General features: G+C 46.2%; 1 long non-coding RNA gene across 1 annotated transcript in view; it reads right to left on the reverse strand.

Annotated features, from left to right (window-relative positions):
- Positions 1-18,390, reverse strand: part of LOC309977173 — a 336,876-nt gene that overhangs the window by 299,225 nt on the left and 19,261 nt on the right. Inside the window, exon 2 of the long non-coding RNA XR_014327034.1 lies at positions 9,565-9,667. This is a non-coding gene — a long non-coding RNA (uncharacterized lncRNA). The remainder of the gene's footprint in view (positions 1-9,564; positions 9,668-18,390) is intronic.

An 18,390-nucleotide genomic window follows, 5' to 3' on the forward strand; every position in this document is an offset into this window, starting at 1 on the left:
TCTGGTTAGTGTCAGAATTGAATTGAACTGTAGGACATCCAGCTGGTGTCACAGAGAACTGCTTGGTGTGGGAAACCCCCCCCCCCCACATCTGGTATCAGAAGTGTTGTGAGCGTGGCAGTAGTGAGAGGGTAAAGGAGAAATGCACAGGAGGAGGGATGAGTTTCTCCTTACAATCGTGTTCTGGGAATCATCTACAAAGTCTTAACCTAGAGCCCATTCCTCTAGCCTTTTCTTTTCTTTTCTTTTCTTTCTTTGCCACTAGCCTTAGTCAAAGAGCTTGTCAGTCCCTAATCCCCTGTATCAAGCCAGCCCATTTTTGCTTAAATATGACAGTAATAAACAATAAAATCTAAGTGGCTTACAACATCAAATATTGGTTTCTCACTCACACTGCATGTCCATCATGGGTCAGCCAAGAGCTGTGATGTAACCTAAGATGATGGAGAAGCTATTACGGAAATATTCCTGCTTATCATTGACAGAAAGAAAAGAGAATAAGATGAAACACATATTGACTCTTGTAGCCTCTGCCAGGAAGGGACACTTATTATTTCTGCTCAGATTTCATTGGCCAAAGGAAATCACATGGCTACAGTTGAGTTCAAGAGAGCAGGAAACTACAACCTTCTTATAGGGAGGGAACTGTGATATAGTTGGTGAACAGTAATATAGCTTGCCGCAAAGGAAGTTTATTATCTCACATAGCAAGAATTGCAGAAGCAGAAACCGTATTCAACTGCAAGAGACATAAGCCAGAAACAACAGTGATGTAAGCAAGGTGATTTATTTCTCTCTCACATAACAGAACTCTGAAACATGTAGTCCAAGGCTGGGGAAGGGGTCCCTTGATGTCATGAGAGACCAGGCTCCTACTGACTTACTGCTCTGCCATCCTTAGAATGTGGGTCTAATCCTCAAGGTCACAAAATGGCTGCAGGAGCCTCAGCCATCATGCCACATTCCAGGGGAAAAAGCAAGAGCAAAAGAAAAAGGCAGGGTTAACCACTTGGCAACTACATTTCCCAGAGTCCTCCCCTTCCCCGTGTGCTTCTGGTTAGGGTGGGCCACGAAAGACATTCTAGTGGGAGGGTTGCTGAATGGATATTAGAGCAGCAGCCATTTTCTGGCTCACATTGGTTGTCACTTATTTGCCCACTCACCACTGATGAGTCAGCTCCTTTTAAAGAGACTTTTCAGGATCCCTTCCCAAAGACTTCTACTTACTTCTGATTGGCCACTGCTATCTGCAAAAAGAAACGGGGAAATGTAGTCTTTTGGCTGAGTCTGCAACACTCTGAATACCGCCAGGGAAAATGATAGCCTGGAGGAATTTGTGGATATGATGAGGAGGATGCTGAGCTTCTCCCAAGTCAAGAGATGGGAGCTCAAGCAATTTTAATTCAAATACAAGAAGAGAAGGTAATTCTTAAGACTGGAGTCTGCCGAGACCTCTAGGGGCCAGCAACACGGGATCTCAGACTTGGAAAAGACACTCAGAAACCTCTCCACTAGTGCCCCAGGGCTCCCCAAAGGCTGTTATCTGCTGCCCAAACCCCTTCTAGCACGACACCTTTTTCTGCTGCGTAGTGTCTGAACTGAAGCCTCTTCCTCCACTCTTACATCAGGGGTGAGATTTCTTGCCAATAGCTAATGCAGTGGTTCTTCCCATGCAGCCAGGCTCCTGAGTACGATACTGACAAGGTTCTTGTTCTGGAAGAATTAAGGCCAAATCACAGTAACTGGAAGAAATCTGCTTTGCTCACATGAGACTACATTGTGCTTTTCTCGGGGCGTCGGGAGCGTCCTCCAAATGCTTACTTCAGGCAGGGGCGCTGCTTCTGAAGAGGCTGGTGAGTGAATGAACTCCGGCTCCTGCTGGTGGGAGATTAAACAGGATTTGAAACGCCCTCTGAGTGGCTTTGTGATGTGTCCACTTGGTGAGGTTAACCTCCATTTCCCAGAGTCCTCCCCTTCCCTGTGTGCTTCCGGGTAGGGTGGGCCACGAGAGATGTTCTAGTGGGAGGGTTTCTGGGTGGAGATTAGAGCAACAGCCGTTTTGTGGCTCACACCAGTTGTCACTTATCTGCCCACTCGTCTCGTTGGCGTCAGGCAACAACCGGGCCTGCAAACGCTCCAGCTTCCCCTGGATCCATCTTCAGCTTCTCCAACTCCTGGGCCAGGTGCGTGCTTAGCCCTGTGATCGGGACCCTCACTCCACTGGACACCCGCACCATCAAGGTCAAAGGTGACAAGAATGACGGGGTTCACTTCCTACACTCTTGGTGGGAATGTACATGGGTGCAGCCTCTATGGAAAACAGTACGGAGGTTCCTCAAAAAACTAAAAATAGAGCTGCCGTATGATCCAGCCATCCCACTCCTGGGCATACGCCTGAACAATACTATAATTTGAAAAGATACATGTACCCCAATGTTCATAGCAGCACTATTTACAATAGCCAAGACATGGAAGCAGCCTAAATGCCCATCGACAGAGGAATGGATAAACAAGATGTGGTATATATACAATGGAGTATTACTCAACCATAAAGAAAAATGAAATTATGCCATTTGCAGCAACATGGATGGACCTAGAGATTATCATACTAAGTGAAATAAGTCAGACAGAGAAAGACAGCATATGATATCACTTATATGTGGAATCTAAAATAGGACTCAAATGAACTTATCTACAAAACAGAAATAGACTCACAGACATAGAGAACAGACTTGTGGTTGCCAAAGGGGAGGGGTTGGGGAAGGGAAGGTCGGGAGTTTGGGATTAGCAGATGCAAACTATTATGTATAGACTGGATAAACAACAAGGTCCTACTGTACAGCACAGGGAACTATATTCAATATCCTGTGATAAACCATAATGGAAAAGAATATGAAAAAGAATATATATGTATTACTGAGTCACTTTGCTGAACAGCAGAAATTAACACAACTTTGTAAATCAACTATACTTTAATAAAATAAATTAAAAAAAAATAAAGAATGATGGGGTTCAGTCCACCCTCGTGGCTTCCAGATTGTTCTTGCTCTCCCTGGCTTTACATCCGTCTGCCCTTCCTGACTTCTGGCCTGTGGATTTCAAGTTTCAGCATCAAGTACAGAGACAGCAGCCTTACAGAGACAGCTTGCCCAGCTCCCGCAATGGGGAAAGGGCAAATCCCTGTAACACAGCGTGTGTGTGTGTGTGTGTGTGTGTATCAGTGGTTCTGCTTTGCTGATATAGAGTTGGGTCTAAGAGTGGGCAGACTCTTAGAAGAACAGACTCTTAAGGATGAGTTTTGTTTTTTTCTGGAATTGGTTCTCTGATCTAATCAGATTTGAAGTCATTAATGACGCTGTTTCCAGAGGTAAAGGGGACACTGAAAATCCATAGCATGAAGTGGCAGAACAGTTACTCAGATCGTGACCTGTAGCTTCCTGAATCAGTTCCATAGGAGGGAAGGTTCTGGGTGACTAAGCATTTACTTCCATGAAACATTTCAGTAAAATGAAGGAGTGTGCTGGATTGGTTGATTGTTTCTAACTGTGCTGGAAAACATGGGGGAAAGAAAATGATGAGCTCAGAGCTTCAAATTCCCAGTCAAGACCTGTATAAGAGACTCGAAAGCTTCTGTGACTACACTGAAACTTATTTCTCATGGCCACCGGGCCAAGAGTTCTGAAGACCAAGCTCAAAGTCCGATCCTGTGAGTGGCTGAATTACAACACAAACTGAACTTCCAACCTCATGGGGTCTTTTTTTGTTAAAGTTAGGGCATTGATTGGGAAGGACTAGGATCCTGAAAATTGGGATTAGGATGTATGACGAGATTCTAATAAGGCTGGGTACCTCAAACCCCTAAATTTTGCCATCTTCTTTGCCCAAAGCAGCAGTCTGCACCCCTGCTCTAGTGGCCTCAGTTTCCCTGCAAGGCACTGCTGATCCCCGTCAGAATCTACTCCCTTTTCTCGCTTCCAACACCTCTAACTAGACTCAAGTCTCAACAGAAACCAAAGGCTGAGGTACAAAACATGACCCATGGGCTTCCCTGGTGGCGCAGGGGTTGAGAGTCCGCCTGCCGATGCAGGGGACACGGGTTCGTGCCCCGGTCCGGGAAGATCCCACATGCCGTGGAGCGGCTGGGCCCGTGAGCCATGGCCGCTGAGCCTGCGCGTCCGGAGCCTGTGCTCTGCAGCAGGAAAGGCCACAACAGTGAGAGGCCCGCGTACTGCAAAAAAAAAAACAAAACATGACCCATGAGGAGGTGTGATGTAATACCAAAACAATTGCCAATTTCTGTTTGCCAATTTATATCAAGAGAAAACTGGGGCATATGTATGGAAATGGGTCTTAAGAGTGATGAATCAAGGTGGAAGAATACAAAGTGGGTCAGGTCAAATTTATCGACATTGGTCCACTAAGCAGAGAGGTAGAGGGGCTAAGGAATGGCTCTGACGGTTTACTTGGTTAGTTGACTGATGTATGTTCCCAAAGGCGGCCTGTCCTGGGTGGAAATGTCAGAAGTTCCTTGGTAACCTGCCGAGCATGAGTCAGCAAACCTTTTCTGTAAGAGGCCAGATAGTACACATTTTAGGTTTCACAAGCCAGTGTCCGTTGTGACTATTCAATTCTCCCGTCATAGCCGGAAGGCAGCCAAAGACCATCTGTAAATGGAGGAGCGTGGCTGTGTTCCAATACAAGTTTATTTACGAACGCTGAAATCTGCAGTTCATATCATTTTTTTAAGTGGCACAGAATATTCTTCTTTTGATTTCAATTTCCATTAAAAATGTACAAACCCTTTTTAGCCTGTGGGTCATACCAAAACAGCCCTGAGGGCTGCTGGGCTGCAGTTTGCTGACCCCTCCTTCACCAGGAGGGTCAGGGGGGTGCAATTTTCACTGTAGCTATCAGAAATAAATTCACGAGGGAGAGCCTGAGCATCCTGGAAGAGCTCTGTGATGGTGCTTCTCTGTAGGTCAGAAATTCTAGCGGAAATGGCTACGATTAACTGGGATCTCTAAATGCAATAGGCATGCAGGAACCCAGAGGTGGCAGGGATCCTGGTGGCACTCATATGCCAAAGATAAGATGGGCGTGGTTACCATAGTGGATAGTGAAGCCAAAACAGTAACGAGCATAGTGTGACTCGCAGATCTTTAGCATTCACTAGTTTATCATGGCAGTAGATGGGAAGCCTACTGAAGTCTTGCTTGAACTGAATAAGTGAATGAGCTCTGGGTCTGGCGAATGGAAGCCTGACCAGAATGCTCAAAACAGAGAGTCATGGACCCTCAATCACTTCCCATGCTTGAGCCCTTGATTAAAGGAGAGGTCAGGTTCCTTGAGGAAGGACCCTGTTACACTGCCAAAAAAGTATGCTGTTAATCTTCCTCCCAGACTTCTCCAAAGAGACTTGTGGCCATTCACCCCGTGATTGTGCAAAGGGGAAAGGGAAATAGTCAGACTTTCCAACGATTACTGGACACAGCCTCTGAACTGACTCTAATTCCTGGAATTCCAAAACATCACTGAGGTTCACTAGTCAGAGTAGGGCTATGGAGGTCAGGTGATCAATGGAGTTTTGGGGAAGTTCTGTCTCACAAAAGGCCTAATCGGTCCCTGAATACACCTTCTGGATATTTCTTTTCTTTTCTTTTTTTTGTGGTACGCGGGCCTCTCACTGCCGCGGCCTCTCCCGTTGCGGAGCACAGGCTCCGGATGCGCAGGCTCGGCGGCCATGGCTCACGGGCCCAGCCGCTCCGCAGCATGTGGGATCCTCCCGGACCGGGGCACAAACCCGTGTCCCCTGCATCGGCAGGCGGACTCTCAACCCCTGCGCCACCAGGGAAGCCCCTGGATATTTCTTCAATGCGGAAATGCATCATTGAAATAGACATCTTGAGCAACTAGAAGAATCCCATCATTGGTTCCCTGACCCATGGATGAGGGATTTTATCATAGGAAAAGGCAAGTAGGAGCCACTAGAACTCTCAATACCACATTGTTGGAGGGATTGCAGAGATTGGTGTCACCATTAAGGACTTGAAAGATGCAGGGGTAGTGATTCCTACTGCAACCCCGTTCAAATTGCCTATTTGGCCAGTGAAGAAGATAAATGGGTCATTGAAGAATGACAGTGACTCATCATAAACTTAATCAGGTGGTGACTCCAATTGCAGCTGCAATTGCAGGGGGTTTTGTTGCTGGAGCCATTAACACATCTCCTGGGACCTGGTATGTAGTTGTCGATCTGGAAAATGCTTTTTAATCTATATCTGTTAATAAAGGACATCACAAGAAGTTTCTTTTCAGCTGGCAAGGCCAGCAATACACCTTCCCTGTCCTCCGTCAGAGGTATATCAGTGCTTCAGCCCTGTGTCATCATATGGTCTGGATTAACCTTACCTTCCTTTTCCACAGGACCTCATGCTGCTCCCTTATGTGGATGATATTATGATGATTGGATCTGATGAGGGAGAAGTAGCAACCCCGTTAGACACATTTGTAAGACACTCGCATGCCAGAGGATGGGAAGCCAATCCCACCCACAACAATTCAGGGGCCTGTCACCTCACTGAAAGTTCTTGGGGTCCAGTGATTTGAGGCATGTTGATGGGGAAGGAAGAGTCGCTGCACCCAGCCCCTCCTAACATTCAGAGAGAGGCACAGACCTGGGGAGCCCCTCTGGATTTTGGAAACAACACATACCTCGTGTGCTGTGATTCATTCACTGAGCGACCTGAAAAGCTGCCAGTTTTCAGCGGGATCCAGAACAAGAGAAAGTCCTGCCACAGATTCAGGCTGATACGGTGGTGCTTGATGTGTCAGTGGCAGATAGGGATGCCTTTGGAGACTACGGCAGCTCCCAGCTGGGGAATCACTGTGTAGACCTCCAGGATTTGGAAGAAAGTTATGTCATTCTTTGAAAACAATTACTCTGCTTTTGAGAAACAGTGTTTGGCTTTCTACTGGGCTTTAGTAGAGACTGAACGCTTGACCACGGGCACCAAGATACCATGCAATCTGAGCTACCCATCATTAACTGTGTGTTGTCTGACCCAACAAGCCACAACATTGGGCACACACAGCAGAACTCCGGGGAAGTGGTTTATGCAAGACTGGGCTCTAGCAGGTCCTGAAGCACACGTAGTTCGCATGAGGAGGATGCTTGGATGTCCAGACCCCTTATTCGTGATTCATTGTCTTCTGTCTCTCAGACAAGACCGATGGCTCACGGGGAGTTCCCTGTGACCAGCTGATTGAGGAAGAAAAAGCTCAGACCTGGTTTACATATAGTTCTGCAGGACACGCAGGTACCACCCACAACTGGACAGCCATATCACTATAGCCCCATTCTGGGACATCCCCGAAGGACTGGGGTAAAGGGAAATTTTCCCAGTGGACAGAAATTTGAGCAGTGCATCTGGTTGTCCATTTTGATTGGAAGGAGAGATGTCCATAAACATTGCTCTACATCAATTCACATGTTGGGACTAAGGGTTCTCGGCTAGATGGTCAGAGACTGCTACAGAGTCTGGTGAAGAGGTATGTGGATAGATCTCTACAGAGTGGGAAGATATTTGTGTCCCGTGAGAATGCTCAAAGAAGAGTGACCTCAGCAAATAAAATTTTAGGAATAACCCACACTGTGGGTTACTTTAGGGTAACCCACTCTGTGGACACCAGTCAGCCACTTTCTCCAGTGACTCCTGTATTTGCCCAATAAGTTCATAAACAGTGTGGCCAAGGTGGCAGCGATGGAGGTTGTACACAGGCTCAGCAACAAGAACTTCCACTCGCCAAGGCTGATCTGGCTCCTGCCACTGATACGTGCCCCATCTGCAAGCAGCGGAGACCATCACTGAATCCCTGCTACGGCACCATTCATTCCTCAGGAGGATCAACCAGGTGGACCATGGCTGATTGACTACACTGAACTCCTTCCTTCATGGAAAGAGCAATATTTTGTCCGTTTTTTTTTTTTGATAACAGGTTTATTGTAATATAATTCACTTGTCATACAATTCACATCTTTAAAGTATACAAGTCAAGAATTTTTAGTATAATGCTACTATATATAAAATAGATAAACAACAAGGACCTACTGGATAGCACAGGGAACTATACTCAATATTTAATAATAACCTATAAGGGAAAAGAATCTGAAAAAGAATATGTGTATATATATATATGTGTGTGTGTGTGTATATATATATGTACATAAATAAATAAATACATAAATACACATATATATATATATCTGAATCACTGTGTTGTACACCTGAAACTAACACGACATTGGAAATCAACTATACTTCAAAAAATTTTTAAAAAAACAACAAAATAATAATTTTTAGTGTATTCACAGGTATGTACAACCACCACCACACTCAATTTTAGAGCATTTTCATCACCCCAAAAAGAAACTTCAGGAGCATTCTTGGAAGATGATGGAGTACGAAACAGCAGGAATGTCTGTCTCCCCGTCTAGACAACATTGTACTGGCAGGATCTGTCTGATGGAACTAATTTGGAACTCTGGCTCACAACTACCAGGGGAAGTCTTGGATGGTAAATTGCGGTTAATTTTAGGTCAAAGCATGACTTTGTTGCTCTATTTGGAGATTAAGTATGGTTTAAGGAGATGTGTATGTGCAAGTTGACAAGGGGAGTACTGTGGTGGCTTTGTAACGGTGGCTTTGTACTCACTTAGATTGAACTACATTTCCCCGAATTCCCTTTTTGGGATGCTTCCAATTATGTTGAGCTACAGGAGAGATTCTTTTTTTTCTTTCTAAAATTAATTTATTTTATTTATTTATTTTTGGCTGTGTCGGGTCTTCGTTGCTGCACGCGGGCTTTCTCTAGTTGCGGCGAGCGCGGGCTACTCTTCGTTGTGGTGCGCGGGCTTCTCATTGCGGTAGCTTCTCTTGTTGTGGAGCACGGGCTTCAGTAGTTGTGGCACATGGGCTTAGTTGCTCCGCGGCATGTGGGAGCTTCCCAGACCAGGGCTCCAACCCGTGCGCCCTGCATTGGCAGGCGGCTTCTTAACCAGGAGAGATTCAGGGATGGGGAAGTAGCAGCCATTTAGCAGCTCATAATGCTTTCTCTTTTCTGCTGGCTCACTTCATTAGTCCTGCCATTGCTCCACCTGCGCCCCCTCCCCCCACCAATCCTTCTTCAGCTTCTCCACTTCCTGGGCCAGGTGTGTTTAGCCCCATGGTGAAGCGCCCTGGCTCCTGCAGGACACCCACGCCACCAAGGTCGTCAGAGGCAACAAGAACTGACAGTCCAGCCTCACGGAGTCCAGCTTGGGCTCTGTGTTCCAGCTTATTATTAACTCTCATCGATCTTACATCCATCTTCCCTTCCTGACTGCCTGCCCTGTGGACTTCAAGTTAGAACATCAGACTCAGAGACAGCACCCTGACAGAGACTGTTTCACCAGCTCCCCAGATTACATAAGATCAAATCCAGGGACAAGTCCCTTCATAGCTATTTACCTATCTATAGATATATCCTAGTGGTTCTGCTTCTCTGGTTGAATCCTGATATACTCACCAAATTCTTATTATTTCAGAACCAGAACCTGGAACGTGGGCATGACCCATTGGGAGTAGGAGAGCTGGCCAGGGGAGAGCTTCTATTAGCATCTGACGGAAGACTTGATCCAAAAGGAAAAAAAAAAAAAAAAGGAGGTTGAAGTCTCAGAAGTCTCACAGGGAAGAGAGGAGGAACACCAGATTCAAAGTCTGGAAAGAGGGGACTGTAGGAGGAAGATTGAGAAAAGAGGGAGCAAAAAAGAGAATCTTTCACTCCCGACACCTTCCTTTCCAAGAGGCAAGCCTGGGTGGCTCACTTTCCTTATATGGTTCGAGGAAGCAAGAAAGGTGGATAAATTCACACCCTTGAGCCCTCCAAGCAGATATCTATTTGACTGTAGGGGATATCCTTTGCTTCCCCCTCCCCAGTAACCATTCTCTCCTCTTTGGGTAAGAGAACCCATATTTTCCTTTGGGGAACACTTGTCCACATGTTCAGCTCCTAGAGTTTGGGGTGTGACCCCCTTTCCTAGATCCAGGAATCGGCATATGCACCGTGCCTAATAAATTGTACCCCTGGCCACTGTCATTGTTTCTGCGATGGGTGCATTGTTAAGCTGGGCCAATGAGACAATTCTGGAACCTTTGCTGTTATTTTGTCTCGGTTCCTCAGCTGATAGGATCTGATCCTGGAGTTGCTGGGGGCCTTTGTTTCCCTCAGCAGGGAGGAATCAGCCTAAGAATGAGGTCAGCATAGAGGCAGATTGAGCAGGTAAAGGGGACAGAGACACACTTCTAATGTGGTCCTCTGAGCGCCTGGATCCAACTATGCCTGAAGTCAAACACATCTGGACTTTTTAGTGTACCAATAAGTTCCATCTCCCTTGTTGTTGTTGTTTTTCTTTTGTTTAACTCTGTTTGAAAGTAGGGTTCTGATGTTTGTAGTAGAGTCCAAACTAATAAATTGACCCCTCAGTAAAAGAACTTGTGTGTACATGCCTCGCATATAAGATGTTTGATTTGAGGGAAAAGTAGGGAGGCTGGAGATACCACCAACAATGGCAGCTAACTTTATTGAGCACTTATTATGTGCCAGGTGCCCTTTAAATACTACGTGTATTATCTCTTATAATCCCAGAACAGCCCTATGAGGTGGCTACCAAGATGGCCTGCATGTTTCAGATGTGGCACAGAGAACTTAGGCAGCCATCTCAAGGTTACACAGTAAGTAAGAAGCAACAGAGGGAAAGGGATGCCAACAACGTCTTGACAGCAGTGACTGAGAGGACTCCTCAGGTGTGGAAATAGGGAAAGGTCACATCCCCCGATTCCCCCGGTACAGGTTAGCCAAGAACAATGTCTTGCAAGGCAGAACTGAAGGAGTCCTGCCTCTGGCTGGTCAAGGAAAACCTTTTACATTTTGGGTGAAAAGCTGCCCCCTTATAATTGCCATCTGGCAGTCCTCATTCTGCCCTCTATGGTCACAGGTAAGTTCGCTCCAAGTCTCCCACACCAAGACCGGCTGATGCTGGAAGTAGTTTTCTCTCCATCGTCAACTCCTGGTTTCTTCACTGCTATTCTGGCTGCCCTCAACGGATATCGCAGGTGTGGGCTGATGAGCTACCGCACTTAATCACCTCCCGACATCACCTCAAAGCTCACCGTAGGCTAAAAGAAAAACCATAAAAGCTCCTCACTTCATTACTCTTAAGGAAACTCAGTTTCAGCCTTTCTCCATTGTGCCAGCAAAGTGTTGAGCTCTCCAGGGCTGCTGTTTGCTCCTGATGGTCACTTCTGACCTTCCAGGGGTTTATTTTAAAATGCAAGTCTTCCTCATTAACAAAAGGCGCATCAGGAAGACATGGAAACGTCTTCCCTGCCCTGAAGCAGCGTGCAATCCGCACCATAAATCTAGTTCACGGAATCGGATGGAAGAAGGTATAAAACAGGGCATTTACAAGAACATCTTCCATGCAACATGGGAGTCACCTTGTGTGAGTTCCTCTTGGGGTAAATACCAAATGCCCTACCCTGCCACCAGCCCAGCTTGGCCTGGCAGCCCACACCTCCAGACTCATCTCCCCATATCTCTCACTGTCCCACGTGCTCTCTGCTCCAGCCAGATTGCTGAGTCACCATTCTCTCTCTTGACACAGGACTTTCACACATGCTATTCCTGCTCCCTGAAATACTTTTCCTTGCATTCTTTGTCTAGTTAAATCCTGCCATCCTTCAAGCCTCTGATCAAATTTCATGTCTCCAGGGAAGCTTTCTTGGAGCCCCCTTTTATATTATATGCTCTCATGGATTCCTATAGCATCCGTAGCAGTTATCAAGTTTATTTTATTTTTGTGGTTATTTCCGTAAACTATGCTCCTCACCCCACCCTCTTTAGAACGTAAGCTCTGTCCAGGCAGGGACCAGGTCTCGGTCACTGCTGACCACCAATGTGCTCATGAATGTTTAACAACAGCCTCTGGGGCAAGGTGGGACAAGGTGGGGTGGCGGCGGGGTTGTGAGTGCTGATTGATAGCATTTGCTGATTTCCATGGTGTAAATCTCCCACCACGGACAATTTCAAGCCACCAATGTGATTTCAACCAAAATTCCTGAAAAATTTAACAATAGGCTCTTGCCACCTGGTAGGAGCGGGCTCCAGCACACCGCTGCAGTCGACACCCCAGCACCCAGCACAGATTTGTTGAATGAGTAAATGAATTAATGAAATCAGTCCCACGGAATTAGCTTCCCCTATCTGTGCCTATCCATGCACGCTTTCCATCAGTGTGATTTTTTAAAAAGCAAACTATGGTGTTTTCATCAAGTACAATGTATTCAGTATAAAATGAACTTATATACAAAATAGAAACAGACCGACAGGCGTAGAAAACAAACTTATGGTTACCAAAGGGGAAAGGTGGAGACGGATAAATTAGGAGTTTGGGATTAACATATATACACTACTATATATAAAATAGATAACCAACAAGGACCTACTCTATAGCACAGGGAACTCGACCCAATATTTTGTAATAACCTATAAGAATCTGAAAACAATAGATATATATGTATGTATAGCTGAATCACTTTGCTGTACACCTGAAACTAACACAACATTGTAAATCAACTATATTTCAATACAAAAATAAAATAAAATACAAAAAATGTATTCAGTATAATGGAATATTCTTTGGGTCCAACCCTCCCACTTTTTCCTGGTGTTAAATCATCCTTTCTTTCTTTTTTTTTTTTTTTGTGGTACGTGGGCCTCTCACTGTTGTGGCGTCTCCCGTTGCAGAGCACAGGCTCCGGACGCGCAGGCTCAGCGGCCATGGCTCACGGGCCCAGCCGCTCCGCGGCACGTGGGATCTTCCCGGACCAGGGCACGAACCCATGTCCCCTGCATCAGCAGGCGGACTCTCAACCACTGCGCCACCAGGGAAGCCCTCATCCTTTCTTGCATGTAGTTAGAGCTTTGCAAACTACAAAGTGGGTAGTGACTCAATAGTGGCTCACAAGATCCATTTAGAAGGTCACGACAAGCATTTTTAAAAAATGAAATCAAGGGGAAGAGAAGAGAAATTTTAAAGTATCAGTGTTTGTCTCAGGCTGTCAAGGAAGTGTTGTTTTGGGAAACTTTTGTTGTAATCCTGTGTTCCTCCTGAGTTATGACGTAAAGTGAGTTTCTTAGAGTCAAGAAAATTTGAAAGTCACTGTGGTTGATAGCAATTTTTTAAATTAATAACTTTGTTTTTTAGAGCAATTTTTAGGTTCACAGCAAAATTGAATAGAAAGTACAGGAAGTTCTCATATACTCCATCTCCCCACACAGGTACAACCTCCCCATTCATTATCAGCATCTCCCACCAGAGGGGTCTTTTTGTTACAATCGATGAATCTACACGGACACGTCATAATCACCCAAAGTCCATGGTTTACATTACGGTTCACCCTTGGTGTTGTACATTTTGTGGGTTTGGGCAAATGTATAATGACGTGTATCCATTATTGTAGTATCATTCAAAATAGTTTCACTGCCCTAAAAATCCTCTATGCTGTGTCTATTCATCCCTCCCTCACTCCTCACCCCTGACTGATCTTTTTACTGTCTCTGTCGTGTACCTTTTCCAAATGTCATAGAGTTGGGATCATACAGTATGTAACCTTTTCAGATTGGCTTCTTTCACTTAGAAATATGCATTTAAGTTTCTTCCTTGCCATTTCATGGCTTGACAGCTCATTTCCTATTAGTGCTGCATAATATTCCATTGTCTGCCTGTCCCACAGTTTGTTAATCCATTCATCTACTGAAGGTCATCTGGGTTGCTTCCAAGTTTTGGCAGTTATGAATAAAGCTGCTATAAACATCTGCGTACAGGATTTTGTGTGGACGTCAGTTTTCAGCTTCTTTGGGTAAATACCAGGGAGTGAAGTTGCTGGATTGTATGGTAGAGTAGGTTTAGTTTTATAAGATATTGACAAGCTGTCTTAAAAAATGGCTGTTCCATTTTGCATTCCCACCAGCAATGAGTGAGAGTTCCTGTGGCTCCACATCCTCACCTGTATTTGGTGATGTCAGTGTTTTGGATTTTGGCCATTCTGAGAGGTGTGTAGTAGTATCTTACTGTTGTTTTAATTTGCATTTCCTTAATGACATGTGACACAGAGCATCTTTTCATATGCTTATTTGCTGTCTGTATATCTTCTTTGGTGAGGTGTCTGTTCAGGTCTTTTGCCCATTTCAAAATCAGAGAGCAATGCATTTTCGTTTGGTAGTTTTGTTTGTTTTCCATGTCTTTACTTGCAAATTTTTTTTCAAAAGTAAGGCCACTATATGAGACTTCACATTTTTGTTGCCTGCGTTAACAGTTTGTGAAAAAACAAACAAACAAACCACCGAAGTCTTAAAAAAAAACAAACCTGGCCTTCCAAAGTCCTTGTCTCCCATCCCCCAGGGACCTAAGGGTTAAGACCACTAAGCCCTGAGAGACTGAGAGAGAGAAAGAGAATGTCTTGGAGGCCATGGAACTTCCTGTTCCGCTCCCCCACCTCACCCCTACTCCCCCTGGCGGTGAGCGAGAGCTTTTTCAATTCAGCGGCCCTCACCTGCGGACAGCATGGGCAGGGCAGGGGCTGATACTTGCTGCCCCCACCCTCCCTACATGCAGGGGACAGCCCCTAGCTGGCCCTTGAAAGCTGAAAGGGGAGGAGGGTTGGAGGTGAAGGCCATTACTGAAGTCACATGTCCCGCCAAGAAACATTTCTCCAGATTATAGGTGGCTGAACAAATTATATCATCCATCACTTCCCATTTACTGCCTGAAACGCTGCACTAACTTTTATCTGCATGAGCTCATTAACCTGCACAGCGATGTGTGTGTGTGTGTGTGTGTGTGTGGTGGGGAGTAGAGGAGCGTGGTGATGCTGCAGTGAGCTCCACTTTTACAATGAGAGAAATGGTCCCAGTGGGACTTCCCTGGTGGTTCAGCAGTTAGGACTCCGCGCTTCCACTGCAGGGGGTGCGGGTTCGATCCCTGGTCAGGGAACTAAGATCCTGTATGTCGCATGGTGCAGCCGAAAGTTTAAAAGAAAAAAAAAAAGATATGGTCCCAGTGTGAGGAGGTCACTTGAACAGGGTCACACGGCCAGGAAGCTCCAGTCATGGCTGGAATGTGTGCCCGACTCCCTCCCAAAGACTTCACAACAAGCCTGGGCTGGTAATAATAATATTGCTGAGGCTGACCTTGTGGGGCACCTACTATGAGCCAGGCTGCATGTGCTCTGTGCGCCTTAGATAGGTTGTCAGAGGTCGTGTCTATCGCTATGCCCATTTTACAGAGGAGGAAACTGAGGTACAGAGAAGGCACTAGCACACTGGGAAGAACAGGCAGGGAGCACAGGGGTGTTAGTCGCCGGCACTGAGGGGCTCGGAGCTGCTGGATCCTGAGCCCTTTGAACACTTACTCTGTGCCAGGGTTTGTGCTGGGCACTGGTGTGACAGCTGGGACTGCAACAGGCTCACAAAAGTTTCCAAGAAAGGAGGTAAAGCAGGGTGGTGTGATTGGGAAGGGGCTGCTGGGGGCGGGGGGGGGAGCGGTGATTCAGTTGGGGTGGTCCAGATGGACGGCTCTTAGGAGGGCACAGAGACCTGAGGTCTAAGAAGGAGATAGCCTCCCAAAGCTCTTGGGGAAGGGTGTTCCAGGCAGTGGGACAGCAAGCACAAAGGACTGCAGGTGGGAGCAAACTTGGTCTGTTTGAGGAACAAAAAAGAGGAAGTGAGGATGCTGTGGGAGAGGGAGAGAGGGAGGAGAGGGGAAGCTTTGCACTGGGAGAGGGTTTCAGGGTAGCCCCAGGAGCCTCGGGAGTGGAGAGAGGGATGTGGGACGTCATCTCCAAGGTAGGGTCCACTGTCCACCCCTCCTCTTGGCTCCTGGGGTGTCTAAACACCCCTTCACCTCCTCCTCTCAGGCAACGTCTGCACACCCCACTTCCCCTCAAGGTCTATCCCGGTCCAACCCCAGCTCCCTCATTACTACGAGGGCCCATAGGTTCCTTCTGAGCAGGAAGCCGTGCTCTCATATACAGTCCCCATCTGTAGGCATCCATCCATCCATCCATCCATCCATTAATTCATGTACTTATCCACCAAACGTTGATTTGCCTCAGGTCTTTTGCCCTTTTAGGTCTCTTCCCCAGGAACACTGTCTTTTGTCCCTCAGGGTTCTGCTTCCAACATCGTCTTTTCCAACATGCCATCCCTGACTACCTCCAGCTAATTTAGCCCCTTATTGGCCTGTTGGCAACTTGACCGCTCTTCATGACAAAATAGGATGGGTCGGTACCCCCAAGGGCTGGCTCTCTCTACATAAGAGATATATTAGCCTCGTGGGCATTAATTTCCCCTCCTCATTTTCTTTTGGGAACCATCCTCTCCTTCTCTTTGTGTGATCTGGGTGGGGCCAACCCTGTTCCCCAGCTTCAGAAATGAGCACATCATCCAAGTAAAGCCAACGAGAGACAGCTGCAGGACTTTTGCCAGAAGTGCCCAGAAAACTGAGTTTTTGTTCTGCCATGGTTACTTATCTGGTAGGCTGTAAGGCTGCAGGTGCTGGGGGAGGAAAGGACCTGCTTGAAAATGAAATCAATACTGAAGAAAGCGGAGGTGAGAGAGGGAGAGAGGCACAGTCCTGAGTGTGAGCACCTGGATTCAGCCATACCTGAAATCCAGTTCCTCCTGGAGTTCTCCATTCTAAGAATCAATAAGTTCTCTTTGTGCTTAATCTCGTTTGGATTTCAGTCACCTGCAATAGAAAATCTGGTTGATAATAAAGCCTCAAAGATATGCAGACAGTCTAGCTTAGGTACTTTCCCCTTGAGGGATGTGGGCAGGTGCTTCCTTCACTCTTAAGCCACTCCCTCTTTAGAAGCTCCTATTTTATGAGGCTTGAGTGTTTGAGGTTCGTTCAACCTGGGAGAGAAAAGAAGAATCAAAGTGGCAGGCCAGAGGTGGGGTGACTCTAGAAGCAAGCATGAAACCAGCAGGAGGAACTAGGAATCTTCATTATTAATAAGCAAATCCATTGTCCTTCCTTCCTTTTTAAAAAAAATTATTTATTTTTGGCTGCACTGAGTCTTTGTTGCTGCGCGCGGGCTTTCTCTAGTTGCGGCGAGCGGGGGCTACTCTTCGTTGCAGTGTGTGGGCTTCTCATTGCAGTGGCTTCTCTTGTTGCGGAGCACGGGCTCTAGGCACGCGGGCTTCAGTAGTTGTGGCTCGCGGGCTCTAGAGCGCAAGCTTCAGTAGTTGTGACGCACGGGCTTAGTTGCTCCGTGGCATGTGGGATCTTCCTGGACCAGTGCTCGACCCCATGTCCCCTGCATTGGCAGGCGGATTCTTAACCACTGTGCCACCAGGGCAGTCCCTTCCTTCTTCTTTGTAGAGAGAGCCCTGATTTTATTTGCTTGTTTATTAGCCCTGTCCATGTGTTCAGAAAAAGTGGTCTAAGCCGGTCACAGCTCTCCAGGCTTTCTGTTAGTGATTAGTTCTGAAAGGGGCTGTGACACACTGTTGGCCAAGATAATGTGAGGGGAAGTCAGTTGGGGAGTGGGTAGTGGGAGGTTTCTGGGGTAAACTTTTTTCTTTAAAAAGTAGTGCACGGGAAAGAAACTTCCCTCTTCTGCCTCGCACAGAAAGTGGGGCAATGTGAGGAGGCATTAATTGCCTTGGAATTCGATTCTTTCAGACTCTTAGTCTAAAGCAAAATCATAAGAGAGTCTATGTTTCGTTTTCCCCTCCACCCATGTGAGAGAAGAGTGGGTGGTAATAACATTCTTCTGGTTTAACAAAGAAAAAGCTCATAAATATTTCTTTTTCAGAATCTACATGCCAATTTAAGTATTATTCCCAGGACAATAAATTATTAAGTAGGACAAGAAATCAGAATTACAGATTTTGGAAAGTTAAACTTTTCTTTCATGGGATGTTCTAATCACCTCTGAAGCCCCTACGGCCTACAAAGAATATTTGTATGAGGGATTTAATGATGCTGAGGAGTGTCTGATTTTCTGAAGCTGCAAAGAAAGATACTTTTTCCACTTATCTTTCTGTAATTTTTTTTCACTGGCACTTAGAAGAGCCAACAGCCTCAAAGTCAAGGTCAAGAATTCCAGTGGTTGGTACCAAGAGCAAATTCAGAGAGGCTAAATGCTGAAAATATGGGGGGAAAGTGGGTGGAGTAGGATTTTAGCAAAAAGAAGTGTAAAGTTGTAATGTTTTGTATCTTTAGGAAATGAAGGCTGGAACAGTGGCAGCCATATTGCCACCTTGAGGCATGGCACTGCCAACATG

This window comes from Leucopleurus acutus (assembly GCF_964270905.1).
Source record: "Leucopleurus acutus genome assembly, chromosome: 20".
In the NCBI taxonomy this organism is placed as follows: domain Eukaryota; kingdom Metazoa; phylum Chordata; class Mammalia; order Artiodactyla; family Delphinidae; genus Leucopleurus; species Leucopleurus acutus.